This window comes from Vitis riparia, chromosome 9 (genome assembly GCF_004353265.1).
Source record: "Vitis riparia cultivar Riparia Gloire de Montpellier isolate 1030 chromosome 9, EGFV_Vit.rip_1.0, whole genome shotgun sequence".
Classification (NCBI taxonomy): Eukaryota; Viridiplantae; Streptophyta; class Magnoliopsida; order Vitales; family Vitaceae; genus Vitis; species Vitis riparia.
The window spans coordinates 8627954-8648951 of record NC_048439.1 but is presented as its reverse complement, the minus strand read 5'-3'; the positions used below and the strand labels follow the sequence as shown (position 1 = coordinate 8648951).

The following is a 20998-nucleotide window of genomic DNA, read 5'->3' as shown; positions in this document are numbered from 1 at the left end:
GGGGAAAATATTAGAATTTCCATGTGAGAGTTAAATAAAATGCATGACATAGATGTACAATCCTTGGGTGACAAGGAAAATAAAAAAAGTGGTTTAGAATTGATTAAATTAATTTAAAAAGGGTAATCTTGTACACATTTGTACAATTAGTACATTTCCCTTGTACAGTTAGTGTAATACCCTTGTACAATGACACAAATTTCATATCTCTCCTAAGTTATGTGTCCATGTCCACGTAGGAGTGTTTAACCATATTTCTAATGGTTTAGTTGAGAAGATGGTGGATGACTTAATGTCAAAATTTTTTTTCCCCAAATATAATTATTGGAGAAAGTATTGGAATTTCCTTGTACAGTGGCGCAATAAATGAATAAATATTTTTTTTTTCATATAAAAAAATAGTACCAAACAAGGTTTTCAATTTTTATTTTTAAAAATAGTTTTCATTTTTTAATTAAACGTATTTTAAAAAAGAGACAACATAGAAAATAAAATTTATTTTTAAAAATAAAAAATAAAAACTAGAAAAATATTTTAAAACCAAACTCAAATATAATCTGTATAATTTTTAGTTACTTGTTTTTATCTAAAATAAGTAAATATATCTTTCAACTCTTTTATATAAGAAAAATTCAATCTCTACTATGTATTGATATAATCCATTTATAAAATTAAGTCTTATGAAAACATTTTAATTGAGTACTTAAAATAAAAACTCTCTATCCATCCTCTTTATTTCTTTTTCTTTTTCTTATTTTAATAAATTTTCAATTAATTCAAATCATTAAAAAAAAATCATTAGTAAACAAATTTGTAACATTTTATATAACTTATTACTAAAAGTCATATTCAAAAAGTTATTAAAATAAGGAAGAAAGAAGATTAAAAAAAAAATTAAACTTTTTGTTTTATAATAGTAAAAAAAAAAAAACTTTAAAATACTTTTTAGTATAAAAAAATTAAAATAGTGAATATATTTATTTTTAAATGATATTTTAATAATTAAATTATTTACTTCTAAAATGTAAAAGATAAAAATAAATGTAAAAGATAATTTTATTTATTTAAATTAATTTTTTTTTAGAAAGTATTTTCCAAAATAGTCTTTGAGTCATTAATATAATTTTTTTATTTATAATTTAAAATAAAAATAATGTTAAATTTTCAATTATTTATAAAAGAGTTTTAAAATATAATGAAAAATTTAAAAATTGTTAAATAAGAAAGAATAGTGACAACTAGTAGAATAAAGACAAAAATAAGTCAAATAGGTATTTTTATCAATTACTATCTCATATCCTTATCATCAATTATGGGTGATTGGAGAATCTTATCTCAATTATGAATCATATATGGGTTAAAAACACAATTGTCCCATAAATAAACACCACCGTGTCAGAGGTGGTTTCCAAAAGCACTATTAGGGAGCAGCTTTTGCGCCACGTTTCTCTCATCTCACTCTCCTTCGTCTTCAAACAACTGCCTTGAATAAAGACTCTGCAAATTCCCAGAAAGTTCCCTCTTAAGAGACTGAAAGGCCAACTCCAACTTCTCCAGCTGCTCCATGGCATTACTATTGTACATGGACAACCCATAGTACAAATCGAAGCTGTCCTTGGCTGTGTTCTCCATCAATTTCAGCAATGTTTCATACCCTTTGGTGTTAATGGAACTTGATTACAACCCAAATCTCTCTAAAATCCTCCCCATTGTGTGGGTAATGAACTGAGACTCCGCTGCGTACTTGTCGTGATCTGCACAGCTCATCTCCACCATTCTGCATCCTTCTCTTGCAAAAACATCCAAGAATCTTCCACATCTTGAGATTCTAATATCATCGTTTCCGATTCTGACCTTATCGTACATGAAAGGAAGGCCTGCCCACCCTTTTTTGACGCTCTCCGGACCGAACATTGGGTGTGTGCAGAGGATATCGAACTCTTCAGGCAAGATTTCGAGAAATAGGCTTCTGGGAAATTCTTTCACCGACAAAACATCCACAAACAGCGTACTACGCCGCAGTCTCTCAAATGGGATCGATTCGAGCACGGATTTTGTCGAAAGGATCGAGATGCATAGCATCACCACTTCTGGGTGTTCCTCGCAGAGGTCATGCGGGTCGCTGAAGAAGGAAACGCCGAGCTTTGCGGCGGTGTCGGAGTGGTCCGAGCGAGAGTGGGCGAGGACGGTGTGGCCTTGGCTGACGAAGGCTTTGGCGAGAAACTGGTCGACGTTGCCGAACCCAATAATGGCGATTTTGAGGCTTGTGGGTGTTTTGATATGGATTTGCAGTTGGGTTCCAAAGTGGTAGTCTAGGGAGGCCTCCATGGCTTTGATTTGAAGAGATATTGGGCGGAGATTGAATCCAGTTTGTGGGTTGAAAGAGAGAGATTTGGATCCACAAAAGGAATCTAAGAGAGATGAGCGAAGATGTTGAGGCACTGGTTTTGCTATAGGACAAGATTTTGAGGAAGGGAAGGAGAGCATCTTGAAGAGTTGGGAGAGAGATTCGGACGAGACCAGTGAGTTAAGGCACTGACACATTTGAGAAATTTATAGAGTGACAAATTGTTGGTTGGTGGACGATAGTAAATACGAATGCTCGATTGAAATTTGAAAGTCGAGAGATGACAAAATAATATTCCAAAGTTTTCTACCTCATTTTTGTATTTGTTATCGAAAAAGTGTGGGAAATGAGACATGAATTAAAAAGTTGTTGAACAAAAAAAATTATATCTTATGTTTGCAAAGAAAAGTCATTTTTCCTTTATTAATTAAATAAACCTAATAAATATTAAAAATCTCATTCCTTCGTAAAATGATATTGAAAATTTTACAATTGCATCTACAAAGCTCACAAATAATTAACATTTTGAGTTAAACCTTTTGTTTACAATATTAACATACAAGTGTTATAATATTAACCTTTGATTATGAGATATTTAGATCTTATTTGGTAACTATTTTCGAGAATAGTTTTATGTTAAAAAAAAATTAGGAAAATACGTTTGATAACCAAAATTTATTTTTATTTTGTGTTCTTAAGAACAAAAAATGTGATATTTTCATATAACATTTTTTAGTTATTTTCTACTATTTTCACTTGCTTTTTAAGGATTATTTTAAAAAATAATTATATAAACATGTAAAATGATAAAAAAAATAAACATTAGATGTAAAAATTATTTTTAAAATAAATTTTAAGATATAAAAAATAAGTTAAAAACAATTTAGATTTTCAAAACAGACTTTTATTTTATAAAACATTTAAAAACTATTTTTAAAAACTGTTTTCAAAAACACTTAACAAGGGCCGTTGTGTTGATGTTAACGCTTCGTTAATTTAAAGAAACTTTAACATAGATATGGAGATAAAAATATAGAATACATATCAAGCAAAATAAAATGAACAAGCATATTTGTAATACCAACTACTTATTAAACAAGACTTGTAACTTCATAAACTACTTATTCAATTTTTTTTCAAGTAAGAAAGACATTGTAGTCTAGCTGATTGGGGTTACATTTATTCAATTGAATGAACACACAAGCTTGCCATGGTCTTCTAAGCGACTAAGGAGATTTTGTGGTGCACATCTTTGAGCAAGAGTCTACACAGCTAGTCAACTTGGCCACAACTGACAAATTGAAACAAAAATTTATGAGATAAGAAGAAAAACACACAAATACAAAGCACAAGGAAAGAGAATTACCAAGATCTTGTTTGGTGCTTATATTAGTGCATGCATTCATCGCACAACCAAGCTTGCAATAGTAATAAGAATTTGGTTGCAAGCTTGAAGGATCTACTATGCATTTCATACATTTAAAACCACACTTGAGAGGACTAAATCTTGTTATGATACATTCACCAAAGCATTTGGCATAAAACTTGGAAATCCAGCTGTGGATTGTCTTGCAAGCATTCCTAATACCAAAGCAACAATTGAGAGAATCTTAACTTGTCTTTCGTCTATATTGCCCTTGATAAGCAATGATATAATGTTTTGAATAGATTAATACCCCTTGGTATATTGTTTCTTTCGAGGTAGGTTTATATCGAGTTGAAACAAGGGATTAAATAGGTGTACACTCATGGCCTTTAATTGAATATGAAAATAAAAAATACCTATGGACCCCGTATTTTTCACGATGCGTTCCCACTTGATTGGCATAGACTCGCTTTTGATTAAAGTGAAAAACTGATTTTTTTTTTTTAATAAAAAGTTGGAGTCGCTACTTACTTTTATTTATTTTTAAAGGGGAAAACAATTAAGAACAAAACCCCTAAAATGACTCTTGAATTTTTTGGAAAAGCTGTCTGCGAAAAAACCTGAGTCTGGGTCTGGGGATCAAGTTACCTATCAAGAAAGTACCTCCAAAGAGATAGCACCCCCCTAAGCCCTAACAAGGTCTCTACTAGCTTAGTTGAGGGAAATATGACAATTAATCAGTTGATTATAAATGCCTAGATAAGTTAAGGTGATCTAAAAAACTCTACTAATTCTAACATGCCAAACAAGGATTCAAACCACTATCATAAAGAAAGGATAATATGCATACCTTGATCTATAACTTAAATGCTATCATAAAACACCAAAGTTAGTTCAAGTATTATGTTACTCAACCTGAATTTTATCAAAGGAAATCAAATGAACATCAAGACACCCAAAGTCAATATCAAACGAGGATATAGTTCTTAATGACATACATATTCATGGAACTTTAAAATGGGAAGATAGAGAGCGTACCTTTGTAACAATCGTCAATGATTCTATAAAAATGAGGTTAATTCACCAATAATAATGATATGATTAAAGAAAAATAAAAAATAACTAAACCTATATATATACACTTTAGAATGGGAAGATAGAGAGTGTACTTGTGTAGCCAACGTCAGTGATTCTATAAAAATGAGGTTAACTCACCAATAATAATGATAAAATTAAAGAATAATAAATAATAAAAAAACTAAACCTATATATATACACTTAGAATGTCTCAAGTCAAGGAAAGTTCACAAGCATGATCAAAAGTGACTAAATTACCAAAAGCCAAGGAAATATTATTAAAAGGGTAGAATATTGATTCAAAAAATAAACTCCAAATAAATATCAAGAAAGGTTATCTCACCAAAATAAAAATTAGGTAACATCTTTAACATGTCTAGATAAACATCCAATGGTCCAAATTAGTCGATTATATTCCAATCAATAACAAATTTATTCACAAAGGGATTACTCCACAAAAAAAGTCAGCAAACGATTAGATCAGAAGACTGTAAAAAATAAATCTAAAACAAATACCTAGAAGTTAAGTTTTATCAAGAAAATTTTTAGAGAACATCTCCTATATGTCTAGTTTATCAACTAAGTGACCAAATTAATTAACCAGCCCTCATTTAGTACCAGATTTCATGATGATGATAATAGGGCTAGAACAGAGCATCTTTTAAAGGTATTCAACAATGGATTTTTAAAATTAACTTCTATATGTCCTAAAATAATAAAAAAATTTACACAACTATATTAATGTGTTTATTTTATATTAAAAATAATCACAGGAGATAACACATTCATAACATATTTAAAAATAAATAAACATATCTCAGCTGTAGAAGAGCACTCATGCTGTGGGTGCAAGAATAAAAAATTATATCTTTCATTTCAGAAATTATTTATTAATATTTAAAAAAAATTAAATTTAAGAAGTCAAAATTAAATTAAAAATTTTCAAAGAAATTTAAGATATTTTTTAGTAATTTAATTTTGTAAAACAAGACTGAATGTAAAAAACAGAGTGAAAACTGAACCTTCTGAAAAATTGATTTATATCTCCTAATTGAAAAACCATATTTGACCCAAGAAATGTTCTAAAATCAAGTTCAAGGAGTCTAGAATGCCATAGAATAGTTAGAAAAATTTAAAAGGGTTTCTAAGTTATCAGATTCCAATTTACAGATGCAGAAGTACAGTGCCCTATAATGAAAAATTCTAAACTAACTAAAACGAATTAAGATAAATCAAGACAAATTTCAAAACAAAAACTGCATCACCTAGAAGCCAATTTACCAAAAATATAAGAAATACTCAAACTAAAAGAATGGGATCAAACCAAATCAAAGCATGAACTATAACACCAAGGATCGATTAAATTAATGATGAAAAATCATAAATGGACCTAAGCTAATAGAACAAATTAAACTAAACTAAAACAAAAATTTTAAAAGAGAACTTACCTTTCACCGTGTAAGAGGGGCTGCTGTTAGAACGCTCTTGATCCTTTCAATCGGATGCTTTATAAGCTGTATGTTCTAAAAGAAAATCCCGAGACGTCCTCAAAGTGGCAGCTTCTTGTCATCTTCTTTGCATGGTATGGTTGCCTTCCAAACTCATCAAAACGTGTCGATGCCTTCCACAAAATCTGGTGGTGCCATATTCTTAAAGTGGCAGCCTTCTTTTTTTTTAGTGAAGGTTCAAAGTGGCAGCCTTATTCTCATCCTAGTATCCCCAAGAAGATTTAACTTGCATTCAATGAAAGCTGCTGTTTGGCGAAGTTTTACAGACCTATCAGTCAATGAAGCGCTTGCATCTTCATACTTGCACTGTCACTCTGAAAGTTCCTCATCAGTGAGATCCCTAGCAGCAACTACAAGTGTGCGTAAGCCTTGTGATGAATATTCAGTCAAATGGCTCTGAGTTGCAGGCCTTACATGACTACATATCAGCTTTGGCTCCATCATAGCCTTTCCTATTGATCACCTCTGGAGCAACATAGGCAGGGGTTCCACAGGTTGTCTAATGAGAGGTTCTCAGTTGCCTCAGAATCACCCTTCTAGTTGTTGGACTCTTATCCCTACCCTTGAGAAGGCTGCATGCCTTCTGGTCTGTATGACTGTATCCTTGGTCTGGCTCTCAATACCGTAAAGAGGATGAAATTGATTTTCTCCAGGTGTTCCAAAGAGGGAAAATCATACAGTTGTGTTTTGTATTGATCTAAGAACAGCCATCTTTTGTTTCAAGCAATAAAAAAAGGCCAAATCCATTCATAATGACCCTTACAATCAGTAGGTCCCAATGTGCACTTTGTTGAATTCTGATAGAGCATTAACAGAAACGGAGGAGACCTCGATGGGAAATGTTACCACTCATAGTGCCATATTTATAATCGAGGAAGCTCCAAGTACATGGAAAATGCAATGTTTGGGGGCCTTGTCCACAATGCGACGGCTGCGTCAGCCAAGTACAAGTGGGTGGCCTAATAGAATTGTCACTGGCTGTAACTTCTTAACTCCACTTGCCAGAGAACAGGGAAGAAACAGAATAGAACTACCAGAAACATGCAATTTTCAATCTCTCTTAAAAATTTCTACATCCTTGACACAAACAATAGACAGACCCAGAAACATCCTTGGTCACAGCCTCATTAGAAAATTTATAAAATAAAGAACAAAATCAAAACTAAAAAAATAAGAAGAAAGAAGAAAATCTTTGAAGTGAGGAAGTTAGAACCTTGAAAGTAGTTCATCAGGTATACAATTCAGAGTCAAAAGGATGATCCTTGATGTGGTCCAACTTAGAGTATTCATCCTCCTCATCACTGGTTAAACTAATTTCCAAGCTAGGCAAGACCTCCTTTATTATAGATTTAACCAGTGACACCCCAGAACCACCAAACTCTGGCCATGAAACGCATCGAGTTCCTTTGATGTTCCTCATCTGGCATCGACTGAGCAGAGCAGCAGCCAAGCCATCTACCATGCTTCCTGATGGGAAATAGTCCAAACCCTTCAACAGCGGTGAATTGCTGGAACCATCACTGTGCTCTTTTCCTTCTAATGATGTCTCCAGCTTGAAGGCAAATGTCTCATCTGGAGAGAGCTTACCACGGAAGTTCCGGCTTTGAACTGAATCCATGATCAAAACCCTCTCAGGAATAATCTGCTCACAATCAGCAACTTTGCAATAGCATGAGATCGCTCTGCACTGACAGAGTACTGAGCAGAGACAAGGAGAACTGGATTATCAACATCATTAAGGGCATATAAATTGCAGGATTTGTCTCTGAGAGATGGTTCAATAGAGTTTCCAGATAAGGGAATCTCAGGGAGAATGAGAGTCCCAATTAGGATTTTTGTGGCAACATGGTGGAACACAGAGAGAGAAGGAGAAGATATGGCAATGATGAGAAGGGAGGAACGAAGGGGGCTTGTCCAGACTAGAAAATAAGAAGATTGGAGATGGAAGTGGAGGTGATCCAGGAGTAAAGTTGTTGAGATCTTTTTAAAAAAACCTCGAAGGTGGGGGAAATCTCTGTTAGGACATCTTCCATGTTTCTCCTTGATCTATGTTCCGCAACCTACAAACGCGAGAATTTCAGGCTCTCCAATCCAAACACAAAAATTTGAACAGACGAAGAGAAAAGCCGCGAGAGATGCTGTCTTTCTTGCTCTAAACGTTACCTCCTTGATGAAAGCCCACTTTTCTTTTCTTCTTTTCTTTCTCCAAGCCTCCTCGTTCCTTTTTTTCTTTGTTTTTCCCATGCAAGACCCTTTGAAAATTCCCCCAGGACTCCTTTTCAAAGAAACCTCTTTTTTTTTTTTTTTTTTTTACCACTCTTCTTTTAAAAAATATCCCTTTCTTCCCATGCAATCCACCGGTTCCTCCTTCCCCATCCTCTTTCTTTTCCGTGCCTCTCCATTCTTTTTTATTTTTATTTATTTAATTTTTTATTTTTTTAAGTAAATAAAATAAAATAAAATAAAATTTTTAAAATAATGAAAATAAAATAAAATGGATAAAATAAAAAATAAAAACATAAAGTAAATGAATAAATAATAATAATAATAATAATAATAACTTACCGAAAATTCATTCATTAAAAAATTATATTGAAACATTTCAAAAAATTAATTTACTAAAATAATAATAATAATAATAATAAATAAATAAATAATGAATAAAATAAAAATTACCTTACCAAAATTCAAGTTAAAATGAATATATATATAAATTAACTAATTTAAAGTGCACCTACAATGCAACCAAGTCGACTAAGTTAAAGTGTAACTAAATGTATTGGAATGGTCTGAAGTGCGACTAAGTGAGTTTGCGTAAAAGATGCCTAGATGTGCCTAAGTGGGTCTAAGTAAGTCTAAACAAATTGTCATAAATGTGTATCTAGTACCCAGAATGACTCAAAGAGGTAAGATATGTGAGTAACGATTGGCCTCCAAAAACTGTTATAAAGTATTAAAAGAGTACTTAATCAAGATATGTACTGGGGAACAAAATGGAGGGTCTACAATACCGTAATTCATTTATTATGTTACAATAGAATCATATAACAAATGATCAATGGTAATTGTGATTAAGATACAAAAATATATATGGAAAATGAATGAGAATGATTCTTTTGTCTTTGATAATATTACCTGTAGAGAAATATTTATGGTAATTGTGTGTGTCCACTTTTTCCAAAAATATTTATTTTAATTGAATATGATTTACAACAAATATAGGTCTAATTATTGCTCAACATATTAATTCTACTAATCATCGATTAGAATTTTCACTATATGTATATTAATTATGTTTCAAAATGTTTTCACTTTATAACAATGACATAAAATTTTGAATAAATTAGTACCCCTTGGTATGCTATTCTTTCAAGGGTAGATTTATATGGAGTTGAAATATGAGATTAAATATGTGTGTGCTCTTATGCTTTCATGGAATGTGAGAACCAAAAACATTTCAATTCATTTATTATGTTATAGCAAAATCATAATACAAATATAAAAAAGGTAAATGTATTTACAAGATATAGAAGATGAATGTTTTTCTACCTCTTTTTTTTTTCCCAAAAACTTATTTTAATTGAATATGACTTTTTTTTAATTAAATTAGCTTGAAAAAGTTGCAAAATAGGAGAGTTCACCCTTAGGCATTCAAGTTCCTAAAAGAGACGTCCAACCCCCCTTGTTCATTGGTTTTGGAATGGTGTGCAATTCTTTTTTTTTTTTTTTTTCAAATTCATTTTTCACTGTGATTTTCTTTCTAAAAGAGCTTTTAGAATGTTTTAAATTTGAAAAAATCTCTATAATAAATCTTAGGTTTTTCTAAGCACAAATAGATATGTTTTTAAAAAAATAATGGATTAGAAAACTCCCATAAGATATAGCTATTTTGAAATCTCGAATCTCCATCTCTTAAACCTTTGAAGTTCTATTTTGAAACAATCTTTCAGCTATAAAAATAGTTAGAGGCTCGTACTTCAAAATTTCATTAAGGGCTTTGAGGAATCCACTAAGGAGGACCAAGAAGTGTTGCATTGGGAGGTGTGAAAAGTAGCTTAGGTGTTGATGGTATAAGACCTAAGGAGTAGGTGCATCTAAATCAAGTAAAATTGTGAGTCATTTCTCATAATGGGTTATTTAGCAATCAAGAGATCATTTGTGGTTTTTTACAACTAGCAGTTATTGGATAGTTTTCTCATGTTATATCATGTATCTTACTGTGCGATCGAATATCTAATTCATGAGATTAATTACAAATTGGTTGTAATTGAATAATTTGAATAAGAAAAACTTTAATGTTAGAGTTAATTGTTTGGACCACCTATTCAACCTCTTCCTCTCTCTAGGTAGTTTCATATCAACAAAATTTTATTTTTTTTGTAGTATATATTCCTTTTGGTAAAGCTTATTGAAGAGAGTATCTTATATTTTCCTATAAAAATAAATATTTGTATTACTTTGCAAGTAATATAGTCACAAGGAAAAAAAATATGAGATGAAGATAAAAATATAAAAAACATATCGAGTAAAATAAAGTGAACAAATATAATCATATACTAGATGATGCTTACATTTGTAATACCAACTATTTATTGAACAAAAAACCAGTAACTTCATAAACTACTTATTCTATCCTTCAAGTAAGAAATACATTAATTGTAGTTTAGCTAGTTGAGTTTACAATAATTCACTTGAATGAAGTCAATGCTACCATGGTCTTCTAAGTAATTAAAGAAATTTCATGGCACACATCTCCGAACAAGAGTCAATGCAACTATTCAACTTAGCCTCACTTGACAAATTGAAACAAAAATATTTATTTTAATTGAATATGTTTTACAACAAATTTAAGTGTAATTATTGTTCACTATATTAATCGTATTAATCATCTATTACAATTTTCACTATATGTATATTAATTATGTTTCAAAATGTGTTTTCACTTTATAAAAATGGCATAAAGTTTTGAATAAATTAGTACCCCTTGGTATGATATTCTTTCAAGAGTAGATTTATATGGAGTTGAAACATGAGATTAAATGAGTGTGTGCTCTTATGCTTTCATGGAATATGAGAATGAAAAACATTTCAATTCATTATGTTATAGCAAAATTATAATACAAATGTAGGTTCATCTAAATCAAGTAAAATTGTGAGTCATTTCCCATAGTTAGTGAACTGTTTAGCAATCAACAGATCATCCATGGTTTTTTTACGATTAGTGGTTACTAAGTAGTTTTCTGATGTTATATCATGTTTCTTACTCTATGATCGAATATATGATGCATGAGGTTAATTACAAATTGGTTATAATTGAATAATTGGAATAAAAAAATAATAATTTTCAAGTTAATTGTTTGGAATGTCGATTCACCCCCTTCCCCCTCCTAAGTAGTTTCATATAAACACAAAATGTTTTTTAGTACATATTAATATTGGTAAAGCTTATTGAATAGAGTATATGATATTTTCCTATAAAAATAAATATTTGTAACATTCTACAAGTATTATAGTCACAAGGGAAAAAAAATAGATAGAGATAAAAATATAAAGTATATATTGAGCAAAATAAAGTGAACAAATATCATCATATACTAGATGATGCTTACAATTGTAATACCAAATACTTATTAAACAAAAGATTGGTAACTTTATAAACTACTTATTCAATCCTTTCAAGTAAGAAAGACATTGTAGTTTAGCCAATTAAAGTTACATTTATTCACTTGAATGAACACACAAGGCTACCATAGTCCTCTAAGTGACTAAGGAGATTCGGTGGTGCACATCTCCGAGCAAGAGTCTACACAACTAGTCACCTCGGCCACAGCTGACAAATTGAAACAAAAATTTATGAGATATAAGGAAAAAGACACTGATACAAGGCACAAGGAAAGGAAAGAGAATTACCAGGATTTTCTCTAGTGCTTATATTAGTGCATGCATTCATCGCACAACCAAGCTTGCAATAGTCATGAGAATTTGGTTGCAAGCCTGAAGGATTTATTATGCATGTCAAACATTGAAGAGCGCACTTGACAGGACTGAAGCTTGTTATGATACATTCACCAAAGCATTTGGCATAGCAACTCGGAAATCCGGCTGTGGATTGCCTTGCAAGCATTCCTAATACTAGAGCAACAATTAAAAGAACCTTAACTTGTCTTCCCTCCATATTGCCCTTAATAAGAAATGATATAATGTTTTGAATAAACTAATACCCCTTGGTATACTGTTCCTTTCGAGGTAGGTTTATATCGAGTTGAAACGTGGGATTAAATAGGTGTGCACTCATGACCTTTAATTGAATATGGAAATAACAAATACCCCAATTCATTTATTATGTTACAATAGAATCATATTACAAATGAACAATGATAATTGTGATTAAGATAGAGAAATATATATGGAAAATGAATGAGAATTATTCTTTTCTCTTTCATAATATTACCTATATTTTTGTTTTTTATAATAAACCAAAATGTTTGTCCATTTTTTTTCCAAAAATATTTATTTTGATTGAATATGGTTTACAACAAATATAAGTGTAATTATTTCTCAACATATTAATTGTATTAATCATCGATGACGATTTTTACTATATGTATATTAATTATGATGGAATGTGAGAATGAAAAACATTGCAATTAATTTATTATGTTACAGCAAAATCAAAATACAAATGAAAAAAAAAAGTAGATGTAATTACAAGATATGGATAGCGAATGTTTTTATACTTTTTTTTTTCTTAAAAAACTTATTTTTTGTTGAATATGTTTAAAAAAATATTGAATATATTTAAAAAATAGTGAAGTAATGCTCAAAATTTTAATTTTAATAATCATCAATTATAGTTTTCATATATCAATTGAACATATCTACATGAATTTAAGTCTTAAAACCAACCACATAGTAGAAATTGTCCCTAAGGGCCTCAATTTTTGGACTGATGTATTTTTTTTTTTTTTAGTGTATTTAGGTAAATTTTGGATAACTTTTGAAGTTCTAGAGTAAGCAGAAGAAAAACATCAAAATCAACTAAAGGAATGAGGAAGAATGCAAGTAGGCACCCTGTCTAAGATGAGGCAATCAAGTTGGTGCACTTAAAAAGAACTTAAATGGCACACCTCAAGGTGTGAAAGTGATGGCCCACCCTCAGTTCAATAAAATGGCATACCTTTAGTATAGTAATTACAAGTAGTTCTTAGGTCTCAAGTTTACGAGTATAATTGATTCCAAATTGTCAAGCAAGAAAATGTTTTCCTTATCTTAATATCGATTTCTTTGTGTTTGTGCTAGTAGTATGATACTATAATTTCTATGTGTTTCCAAAAATATTCATTTGTTAAATGCTTCTAACTATAACATTCAAATTTTCATTCTTTTATTTTTATTTTTCGTTTATATAGTTAACTTTATAATGTAAAAAGACAAAATGGAGAACCATAGAGAGAAGCATACTACGAATTTACTAGTTTTAGAATTTCAAACAAAAATAAAACCTTGTTTCTAGTGGTTTTTATCATAGGATACATTTTTTTATTGACTTGAGGTTACATGTGAATAGACTTGTTGTTCTATTCAATGAGTTAACCTATTGTAAAATCATTTTCTATTGAGGTCAATAATAATGTAAAACTAGTTCCCATAAAATTTAAGGAAAAATACAAGGGAGAGAAAATAGAGAAAAAAATAAATGAAAAGAAAAAGTGAAGAAGAATACAAATAAATTTAAAGTCATTAATTATTTCTATTAGCTAATTCAAACTCATTTTAACTCATCGATATAATTTGAAAATATATAAGTTTCAATGTAGTTTTAATTATGTTAATTTTTTTTAATATTTTCCATAAGACAAACAAACATGAGACAATCATTTTCTTATTATTTTTTTCTTTCTTTAATACTTTCCAAGAACCAAGCATAACCATAGAGTTTTCAATAGTATATGTCACATTTGATGAATTGATTACTTCTTTTATCTAGTTGTTCTATCTTTGTTAATTTCAACATGGTTATAGATGAACTTAAAACTTTTGATTATATTGGTCTCTTCAATTAGAATATTCTGGTTTATCTTTCATACCTATTATTGATTATTTTGATTATACTAAAGCTTTTAACTATGAACTCATGATGCTTGATTGAGAAACTGGAAAGGAAATTAATTAAAATGACTGAATCTTATTTACTATTTTTTTTACATAGATGGAAAAAAAATAGTGAGAATAATGAAATTGCATTTGATCATTATTTTTTCGTATTTTTTCTCTACTTTCTATTTTAAAATGATGTTATAAATGCCATAATCAATTGATAATTAGTGAAATAAAATATGTTAGTTTCTAATAAAAAAAAAAAAAAAAAAGTGTCTACCTCTTTATAATTCATGATGTAATTTTACAAGTGATAGTAGTAGGTAATAATTAATTTTAATTATATGTAAGATCATATTATCAAATATTATTTTATATCGTATTTTTACTATTCATTTTTGTTAAATTATCTTGCATTTTTTTAAGGCATTTTAGGTTATTTTGTTTATCTTCCCATTTTAAACTTTTGAAAAAATAGCTTCCACTTAACAAAATTTTGAAACCCTAAATTTGAATTTTTTTTTGTTAGCATTTTGATCTCCAAAACTGAAAAAATAAAAAATAAAAAATTGTACCAACATGTGTTAAAAGTAACCTCTCTGTTAATTTTTTTCACTTTCATGATGGATTTTACTATTAATAAAATAATAAAAATTATGATTTTACTATTAATAGAATAAAAGAAATAATGAAAATATTAGATTTTTTTTTAATGTGGCCCACATGGCTTATTTTATTATTAATTATCTTTTATTTAATTTAAAAAATAATTGTGGTGGGTGTTAGGACACTGAGTCTTATTTTTATGTTGGAAATTTTGTTCTTTTTTATGTTTGGTCATAGAAGTCTTTTTAAATAGTGACTTGCTCTCCATTGAAGATCAAAGGTTGTTGTTTGTCCAATTGGAAAGTTACAGGGATGTTTAAAGAGGTTTAGCTTGTGGCAAATTAGGCTTTGTTAAGGTATTAAGAGAATAAGTTTTGTTTTGAATTTAAAATGATTTAAAATTGATTTTTGAAATAGAACAGGACTGCTCAAGTGGCCTAGAGCACTCAAGCACTCAAGCACTCAGGACCACTCAAGCAAGCCATATTGTTCAAGCATCCAAGGTAGTGTGGATAAATTGGCTTGAGCGGTCATGTAGATTCTATCGAGTTTTTCACACAATTTCAATTGAGAAACCTTTTAAATATGAGACTCTTCAGGTTTTTGCTTATAAATACCTCCCTATTAACCCCTAAAGGGTCAAAGATCGTCAAGTGGTTGAAAAGAGGTCACACATTCTCTAGAAAAGGTTTTCTTGAGAGAGTCTAAAGTGTCACACCATTAATCTCGATCTCTCATTAAAAGATTTGATATTTGAATCTTGGTTTGAAGACCTTCATCCCTTTGATGAGGCTGAAATGATCCACTGGAGCAATTGCGGGTTGTTGCATTGTGGATGTGAATCAAGTTATAGGTATTAAAGAGTAAGTCTTTAGAATAAAGTGATCAAGTAAATTTGTGTAACTGAATTTCGTATAATGGATTTAGATTAGCTAGTAGGTCTTAAACCTCATTATTTTTTTATCTTCACAGTTAGTGTGGGGGTTTTCCACGTAAAAATGTTATGTCTCATTGTTTATATCTTTTATATTCGATATTCTATATAATAGAAAAGATTATTCCTAACACCTCGCAAAGTAAAAGAATTGGGTATAATATATTAATATTTATTGAAAAATTTTGAAATCACCCATTCACCCCCAACCCCTACCCTCCCACCCCTCTCTAGGTGTTTCCTATTGGACTTGCGATTTTTCAATGGACTTATTTTATTATTAATTGTCTTTTATTTAATTTAAAAGATAATTATGGTTAATAATATTAAGTACTAAAATCTAATTGGTTTTTTGAGGAAACGTTTTCTAAATAATCGTCCATGTTGATAGAAAATGAGAAATAAAGAGACCTTATTTTAGATTTGGTTCTCTCTCTACCCAATATATGCAATTTTCTCTCTATCAAGTAGCATACGTCAAACTAAAGGGGTCAAGAGAGATAAACCAAGTTTCTCTAATTTGTTCTTCTTTGCAAAGAACTTTCTCTTCAAGATGAATCTCATGGATCAAGGTATGTTTTCTTGATTATTTACCTCATCTGTCAAAATCACAATGTTCTAAGACTTGGGAATTAGGGTTATGCATAATTGTTCTACACAAATGAAAAAAACCCTAACATGTGGTAACAAAGCGCATGGTTTACAAACTTGTGATTTTCCTCCAAAGATTATTTTATGTTTCTCTCTTATGATATCAAATCTTTTAACAAAAGGATTGAATTTATTGATATTTTTTGCTTCAATTGTGTTGGCGTACCTTTGCAAATTGGTTGTATGCCTTGTTTTTTGATTAATTGACTATTCAATAATTATTGTTGATGTGATTTATTTTGTATATTATTGTTTATCATTTTTAAGTTTGTTTCAAATCCTCCTTTTGATTCCCTTATGCATATTTGTCGATAAAATCGTTAAGAGAATTGGATGATATATAATGTACCAATATATTATGTGAATGGGTTTTTGTTTTCACTTTTACTGTGATAGCTAGATAATGAATACATAAAGTTTTGAGTGATGTGTGTGTACATATACATACATACATGCATACATACATACATACATACATATATATATATATATATATATATATAGACACACACACACACAACTTGAATAGATATTATGAATGGTTTGTTAATCACCAAAGTGATAGAAACCTAAAGCTTTATGTTATTTAATTTGATAACTATAGTATGAATAATTTTGTTAATCACTAAAGTGGCTAAATTAGAAAGTTTTCATAGGTCTCAAATTGAATAAAATTCAACTGGTCATAATTATGTGATGCTATATATGAGATGACATAATGATATGTATATATTTTTGTTTTTGTCTGAGCATATTGAAGTTTATTAATTATAAAATGTTTAAGGATCGCCCAAAGTTTAATTACTTAATTTTATAGTCAAGAACATGATCGTGGTTAATTAATATATTTTATTTGATATGTTTAGTATATCCAAAGATAGCAAACATGTCAAGTTAGAGTATATATAATTGTAAATTATAAATAAATAAATAAATTTAAGCATCAATTATGTTTATTATTGTACATTGTTGAATCACCCAAAGGAGAACTTCAATGTACATTTATCGTTTATGTTAATGTTAATATCTAAATCTATATTATATGTTTAAGTTTATGACTCAAAGCATTAATGTATAGGCATTCTATGTATTTGCAGTATTTGCTAATTTTTCTCTTCATTCGCAAGCTTCATCTATTTTGAAGTATAATGGGCTTAATTTCTCTAAGTAGTGTGAACAAGTCCAGTTTCACCTAGGCGTTCTAGATATTGATTTAGCACTATTATTGATTCAAGTAGCATAAAACAGAGGTCTTTCCATACGACTTGAGAAAGATTAAGAAGACTTAGCCTAATGTTAATTCAAATGATAGTAGCAAACAACATCAAGTCCACAATTCCTAAGATTGAAAAATGAATATATGAAATTTGTGGAAGAACAATCTCAATCCGACTCTATTGATAAGTCATTAGGTACATTAACCACCATAAAGTTTGATGGTTCATGTACCATATATGAGTATGTCAACGAGATGACAAATGTAGCAGCAGAACTGAAATCCATTGGAATGGAAGTGAATAAAAACTTCCTTGTGAAGTTCATTATAAACTCCTTGCCTTCTTAGTTTGTCCCATTCTAAATGGGTTACAATACTATTAAGGTTAAGTGGAATGTGCATGAATTACATAATATGCTCATTCAAGAGGAGTCTAGGCTAAAGAAACAAATTCATTCAATTAATCTCATGGGTCAACAAGGAGTTGTAAAGAAACTCGGAAAGAATAATGGAAAGGGCAAGCAAGGATTACATAAGGTTAATGTGTCATTTGCCCAAATCCACAACAAGGAACACAAGAATGATAAGTGTTATTTATTCAAAAAGCCTTGATGCTATTAAAAAGATCATCTAAAACATAAGACATGGTTGGAAAAGAATGGTAAGTCTAGTGTTTTCATGTGTTTCAAATCAAAGTTGGCAGAAGTTCTTATAATACTTGGTGGATTAATTCTAGTTGTACCACTCATGTTTCCAATACGATGTAGGGATTTCTTATGACCCAAACCATAAATCCAAATGAAAAAATTGTCTTCATAGGGAATCGAGTCAAAGCTCTAATTGAAGCCATTGGAACTTATCTTTTGATTTGAGATATTGGACTTCATTTATGTCTTTTCCAGACCCTTTATGTTCCTTTTGCTTCCATAAATTTAGTTTCTTTGTCTAAACTTTATACAGTTGGATACCCTTTTAAACTTAGAAATTGATGTTTCAATTTGTTTAAGCATAATCATTTTATTGGTTCTGGTGTTCTATGTGATACATGGAAAGGACTATGTCAATATAAAGACATATGACCGCTATGATCCTTATTAGTTTTGCTTATGATGATTTATTATGTGACCAATGTAAGAAAGGATTTAGCTTATATTATGCATATCATGTTTTATTATTAAAGTGTCATAATGCCACATGGGCCAAGTGGGAGTATGTTAGATTTTTCTTTTAATGTGGCTCATGTGGCTTATTTTATTATTAATTATCTTTTATTTAATTTAAAAGATAATTATGGTAGGCTTATTTTATTATTAGTTATCTTTTATTGAACTTAAAAGATAATTGTAATTAATAATATTAAGGGCTAAAATTTTATTGGTCAGATGAGGAGATGTTTTCTAAATAACTGTTCACGTTGATGGAATACGAAAAATAAGGAAACCTTATTTTAATTTTGGTCATCTCTCTACCCAATATATATACAGTTTTCTCTCCATCAAGAAATGTACATCAAACTAAAAGGGTGAGGAGAGAGAAACCATGTTTCTTTAATTTATTCTTCTCTACAAAAAAAAAAAAAAAAATTCTTCAAGATCAAAATCTCATGGATCAAGGTATGGTTTCTTAATTATTTACTTTATTTATCAAAATCATAATGTTATAAGAGTTGGGAATAAGGGTTATGGATAATTGTTCTACATAAATTAAAGAAGCCCTAACACTGAAAACTATAAGAAAGGACATAATTAAAAGTCAAACTTTCAACCTTAAAAAACTACTCTCAATGTGTTAGTAATCATGTCCTATTACACATCACTCTTTATAGAAATTATACATAAATTAATTTTTGGATGTTGAGTGTTGGAAAAATGATATGCTACTAATTAATCCATATGATTAGTATTGAACAAAGAATAAAGATTACTAGGTGTTCCTTTAATAACCGTTACAATAAATGCATGAGAAATGAGAGAAGAAGAATATTTTTGAAAATTACAAAATTAGAAATGAGTTGTAGGATGAATTATTTAGTTTTTGGTTATGGATGAAAAAGTTTTAACTAAATAAATTTTTTGTTTCAGATTTAGAAATTAGATATGATTGATAGGTGCTTTTTAATGGTCGTAAAATTAGATATAGATTTAAAAAAAAAATTGGAATAGAAATAAAAGTAAAAGTTAACTTTTAGGTAGCAAAAATAATATGTTGTACTACTAAATATCTGAAATTCTTTGGTATATATTAGTTTTTGGTAAAAGAATATTATACAAAATAATTTATGTATTGAAAATTTCTTATAAAAATATATATCCATGTAAAATTAGGAAAGTTGGTAAACATATCTCTATAAAAATTCTAGAAAATAAGATAGAAAAAGTTATGAAATAGAGACAATCCTATCAAATATTTATTAAGTAGGAAGAGATGTGGAAAAGAGTAAAAGACACTTGATAGAATAAGAGCTCATAGTTCATGATATACTTACAAGGAGCTCTCTCTCTCTTTGTGTGTGTGTGTGTGTGTGTGTGTGTGTGTGTGTGTGTAAATATATGTATAGTTGAATTACATTAAAATCATGTAAATCTTTATGTAATTTTGCTTGATCTTCACTACAGCATCTCAAACTTAATAGTAAAATTAATTTAAAAATAAATATTATGATAAGGTAAAAAGTTGTTTTCAAATTAAAAAGTCTATGTATAAATTAGATTTCCTAACTTCTCTATACATAGATTCTTTTACATAGAGATTAAAAAGATCAAAGAACCTTGAAAAAATTTTATGCTTGTTTTCCTTCTATTGCTAGGATGTGGTAGACCTAGGAAAGTTGGATGCATATAATTAGATCTAAGTAAAGGAATGGAATAATCTAGGATTCCATACAATTAGTATCAGAGCCCTAGGTTTGGAAAAAGCATGATGTAACCTTTCTAGGATGTGCTAACCACTATTTTGTAGGGTTTGTTTATTCATCCCATAGCCCAAAAGGATGAACAAATGATTATTGATTATTCATATATTGGATGTTAAATGGATTGATTGATTGATTTTGTTTCTCTATAAGGGTTGTGAACCCCATAAAGGGTATAAGATTTTTTTTTATTAGAATGTAAAAGTCCTATTTTTATTTTCATAGATTGGTTGTAAGCTTTGGTTTGAAAAAACATAGGTTTTTTGCTTTTCAAATGTAAAAAGT

At 29.6% G+C, this 20998-nt stretch overlaps 2 pseudogenes; both read right to left on the bottom strand.

The window, feature by feature from the left end:
• Positions 1–1303: 1303 nt before the first annotated feature.
• Positions 1304–2513, bottom strand: LOC117922152 (annotated as a pseudogene).
• A 4894-nt stretch (positions 2514–7407) lies between these two features.
• On the bottom strand, positions 7408–8484 carry LOC117922153 (annotated as a pseudogene).
• Positions 8485–20998: the final 12514 nt, after the last annotated feature.